Source organism: Anopheles nili, assembly GCF_943737925.1.
Source record: "Anopheles nili chromosome X unlocalized genomic scaffold, idAnoNiliSN_F5_01 X_unloc_4, whole genome shotgun sequence".
Lineage (NCBI taxonomy): Eukaryota > Metazoa > Arthropoda > Insecta > Diptera > Culicidae > Anopheles > Anopheles nili.
The window spans coordinates 442,501-448,052 of record NW_026525500.1 but is presented as its reverse complement, the minus strand read 5'-3'; positions in this window follow the sequence as shown (position 1 = coordinate 448,052).

The window sequence follows — 5,552 nt, the reverse complement described above, 5'->3', positions numbered from 1 at the left end:
TCATCTAGGGGCACCGTAGGGACCGAAAAAAGTGGTTTCGCATGATAGTCCACCTCGACCCATGTCGACCCTTGCGCGACCCCGACCTTCAGGATTTTGCTCTACGGAAGGGGGTCTACTTGTGCGCAACCCCGACCTTCAGGATTTTGCTCTACGGAAGGGGGTGCACAAAAGTGTTCGTAATCAACCTCGGATTGTACTTTTCATCATCTAGGGGCACCGTAGGGACCGAAAAAAGTGGTTTCGCATGATAGTCCACCTCGACCCATGTCGACCCTTGCGCGACCCCGACCTTCAGGATTTTGCTCTACGGAAGGGGGTGCACAAAAGTGTTCGTAATCAACCTCGGATTGTACTTTTCATCATCTAGGGGCACCGTAGGGACCGAAAAAAGTGGTTTCGCATGATAGTCCACCTCGACCCATGTCGACCCTTGCGCGACCCCGACCTTCAGGATTTTGCTCTACGGAAGGGGGTCTACTTGTGCGCAACCCCGACCTTCAGGATTTTGCTCTACGGAAGGGGGTGCACAAAAGTGTTCGTAATCAACCTCGGATTGTACTTTTCATCATCTAGGGGCACCGTAGGGACCGAAAAAAGTGGTTTCGCATGATAGTCCACCTCGACCCATGTCGACTCTTGCGCGACCCCGACCTTCAGGATTTTGCTCTACGGAAGGGGGTCTACTTGTGCGCAACCCCGACCTTCAGGATTTTGCTCTACGGAAGGGGGTGCACAAAAGTGTTCGTAATCAACCTCGGATTGTACTTTTCATCATCTAGGGGCACCGTAGGGACCGAAAAAAGTGGTTTCGCATGATAGTCCACCTCGACCCATGTCGACCCTTGCGCGACCCCGACCTTCAGGATTTTGCTCTACGGAAGGGGGTGCACACTTGTGCGACCCCGACCTTCAGGATTTTGCTCTACGGAAGAGGGTGCACAAAGGTGTTCGTAATCAACCTCGGATTGTACTTTTCATCATCTAGGGGCACCGTAGGGACCGAAAAAAGTGGTTTCGCATGATAGTCCACCTCGACCCATGTCGACCCTTGCGCGACCCCGACCTTCAGGATTTTGCTCTACGGAAGGGGGTCGACTTGTGCGCAACCCCGACCTTCAGGATTTTGCTCTACGGAAGGGGGTGCACAAAAGTGTTCGTAATCAACCTCGGATTGTACTTTTCATCATCTAGGGACACCGTTGGGACCGAAAAAAGTGGTTTCGCATGATAGTCCACCTCGACCCATGTCGACCCTTGCGCGACCCCGACCTTCAGGATTTTGCTCTACGGAAGGGGGTCGACTTGTGCGCAACCCCGACCTTCAGGATTTTGCTCTACGGAAGGGGGTGCACAAAAGTGTTCGTAATCAACCTCGGATTGTACTTTTCATCATCTAGGGGCACCGTAGGGACCGAAAAAAGTGGTTTCGCATGATAGTCCACCTCGACCCATGTCGACCCTTGCGCGACCCCGACCTTCAGGATTTTGCTCTACGGAAGGGGGTCGACTTGTGCGCAACCCCGACCTTCAGGATTTTGCTCTACGGAAGGGGGTCGACTTGTGCGCAACCCCGACCTTCAGGATTTTGCTCTACGGAAGGGGGTGCACAAAAGTGTTCGTAATCAACCTCGGATTGTACTTTTCATCATCTAGGGGCACCGTAGGGACCGAAAAAAGTGGTTTCGCATGATAGTCCACCTCGACCCATGTCGACCCTTGCGCGACCCCGACCTTCAGGATTTTGCTCTACGGAAGGGGGTCTACTTGTGCGCAACCCCGACCTTCAGGATTTTGCTCTACGGAAGGGGGTGCACAAAAGTGTTCGTAATCAACCTCGGATTGTACTTTTCATCATCTAGGGGCACCGTAGGGACCGAAAAAAGTGGTTTCGCATGATAGTCCACCTCGACCCATGTCGACCCTTGCGCGACCCCGACCTTCAGGATTTTGCTCTACGGAAGGGGGTGCACAAAAGTGTTCGTAATCAACCTCGGATTGTACTTTTCATCATCTAGGGGCACCGTAGGGACCGAAAAAAGTGGTTTCGCATGATAGTCCACCTCGACCCATGTCGACCCTTGCGCGACCCCGACCTTCAGGATTTTGCTCTACGGAAGGGGTCTACCCTTGCGCGACTCCGACCTTCAGGATTTTGCTCTACGGAAGGGGGTGCACAAAAGTGTTCGTAATCAACCTCGGATTGTACTTTTCATCATCTAGGGGCACCGTAGGGACCGAAAAAAGTGGTTTCGCATGATAGTCCACCTCGACCCATGTCGACCCTTGCGCGACCCCGACCTTCAGGATTTTGCTCTACGGAAGGGGGTCTACTTGTGCGCAACCCCGACCTTCAGGATTTTGCTCTACGGAAGGGGGTGCACAAAAGTGTTCGTAATCAACCTCGGATTGTACTTTTCATCATCTAGGGGCACCGTAGGGACCGAAAAAAGTGGTTTCGCATGATAGTCCACCTCGACCCATGTCGACCCTTGCGCGACCCCGACCTTCAGGATTTTGCTCTACGGAAGGGGGTGCACAAAAGTGTTCGTAATCAACCTCGGATTGTACTTTTCATCATCTAGGGGCACCGTAGGGACCGAAAAAAGTGGTTTCGCATGATAGTCCACCTCGACCCATGTCGACCCTTGCGCGACCCCGACCTTCAGGATTTTGCTCTACGGAAGGGGGTGCACAAAAGTGTTCGTAATCAACCTCGGATTGTACTTTTCATCATCTAGGGGCACCGTAGGGACCGAAAAAAGTGGTTTCGCATGATAGTCCACCTCGACCCATGTCGACCCTTGCGCGACCCCGACCTTCAGGATTTTGCTCTACGGAAGGGGGTCGACTTGTGCGCAACCCCGACCTTCAGGATTTTGCTCTACGGAAGGGGGTGCACAAAAGTGTTCGTAATCAACCTCGGATTGTACTTTTCATCATCTAGGGGCACCGTAGGGACCGAAAAAAGTGGTTTCGCATGATAGTCCACCTCGACCCATGTCGACCCTTGCGCGACCCCGACCTTCAGGATTTTGCTCTACGGAAGGGGGTCTACTTGTGCGCAACCCCGACCTTCAGGATTTTGCTCTACGGAAGGGGGTCGACTTGTGCGCAACCCCGACCTTCAGGATTTTGCTCTACGGAAGGGGGTGCACAAAAGTGTTCGTAATCAACCTCGGATTGTACTTTTCATCATCTAGGGGCACCGTAGGGACCGAAAAAAGTGGTTTCGCATGATAGTCCACCTCGACCCATGTCGACCCTTGCGCGACCCCGACCTTCAGGATTTTGCTCTACGGAAGGGGGTCTACTTGTGCGCAACCCCAACCTTCAGGATTTTGCTCTACGGAAGGGGGTGCACAAAAGTGTTCGTAATCAACCTCGGATTGTACTTTTCATCATCTAGGGGCACCGTAGGGACCGAAAAAAGTGGTTTCGCATGATAGTCCACCTCGACCCATGTCGACCCTTGCGCGACCCCGACCTTCAGGATTTTGCTCTACGGAAGGGGGTCTACTTGTGCGCAACCCCGACCTTCAGGATTTTGCTCTACGGAAGGGGGTGCACAAAAGTGTTCGTAATCAACCTCGGATTGTACTTTTCATCATCTACGGGCATCGTAGGGACCGAAAAAAGTGGTTTCGCATGATAGTCCACCTCGACCCATGTCGACCCTTGCGCGACCCCGACCTTCAGGATTTTGCTCTACGGAAGGGGGTGCACAAAAGTGTTCGTAATCAACCTCGGATTGTACTTTTCATCATCTAGGGGCACCGTAGGGACCGAAAAAAGTGGTTTCGCATGATAGTCCACCTCGACCCATGTCGACCCTTGCGCGACCCCGACCTTCAGGATTTTGCTCTACGGAAGGGGGTCTACTTGTGCGCAACCCCGACCTTCAGGATTTTGCTCTACGGAAGGGGGTGCACAAAAGTGTTCGTAATCAACCTCGGATTGTACTTTTCATCATCTACGGGCATCGTAGGGACCGAAAAAAGTGGTTTCGCATGATAGTCCACCTCGACCCATGTCGACCCTTGCGCGACCCCGACCTTCAGGATTTTGCTCTACGGAAGGGGGTCTACTTGTGCGCAACCCCGACCTTCAGGATTTTGCTCTACGGAAGGGGGTGCACAAAAGTGTTCGTAATCAACCTCGGATTGTACTTTTCATCATCTAGGGGCACCGTAGGGACCGAAAAAAGTGGTTTCGCATGATAGTCCACCTCGACCCATGTCGACCCTTGCGCGACCCCGACCTTCAGGATTTTGCTCTACGGAAGGGGGTCTACTTGTGCGCAACCCCGACCTTCAGGATTTTGCTCTACGGAAGGGGGTGCACAAAAGTGTTCGTAATCAACCTCGGATTGTACTTTTCATCATCTAGGGGCACCGTAGGGACCGAAAAAAGTGGTTTCGCATGATAGTCCACCTCGACCCATGTCGACCCTTGCGCGACCCCGACCTTCAGGATTTTGCTCTACGGAAGGGGGTCTACTTGTGCGCAACCCCAACCTTCAGGATTTTGCTCTACGGAAGGGGGTGCACAAAAGTGTTCGTAATCAACCTCGGATTGTACTTTTCATCATCTAGGGGCACCGTAGGGACCGAAAAAAGTGGTTTCGCATGATAGTCCACCTCGACCCATGTCGACCCTTGCGCGACCCCGACCTTCAGGATTTTGCTCTACGGAAGGGGGTCTACTTGTGCGCAACCCCGACCTTCAGGATTTTGCTCTACGGAAGGGGGTGCACAAAAGTGTTCGTAATCAACCTCGGATTGTACTTTTCATCATCTACGGGCATCGTAGGGACCGAAAAAAGTGGTTTCGCATGATAGTCCACCTCGACCCATGTCGACCCTTGCGCGACCCCGACCTTCAGGATTTTGCTCTACGGAAGGGGGTGCACAAAAGTGTTCGTAATCAACCTCGGATTGTACTTTTCATCATCTAGGGGCACCGTAGGGACCGAAAAAAGTGGTTTCGCATGATAGTCCACCTCGACCCATGTCGACCCTTGCGCGACCCCGACCTTCAGGATTTTGCTCTACGGAAGGGGGTCTACTTGTGCGCAACCCCGACCTTCAGGATTTTGCTCTACGGAAGGGGGTGCACAAAAGTGTTCGTAATCAACCTCGGATTGTACTTTTCATCATCTACGGGCATCGTAGGGACCGAAAAAAGTGGTTTCGCATGATAGTCCACCTCGACCCATGTCGACCCTTGCGCGACCCCGACCTTCAGGATTTTGCTCTACGGAAGGGGGTGCACAAAAGTGTTCGTAATCAACCTCGGATTGTACTTTTCATCATCTAGGGGCACCGTAGGGACCGAAAAAAGTGGTTTCGCATGATAGTCCACCTCGACCCATGTCGACCCTTGCGCGACCCCGACCTTCAGGATTTTGCTCTACGGAAGGGGGTCTACTTGTGCGCAACCCCGACCTTCAGGATTTTGCTCTACGGAAGGGGGTGCACAAAAGTGTTCGTAATCAACCTCGGATTGTACTTTTCATCATCTAGGGGCACCGTAGGGACCGAAAAAAGTGG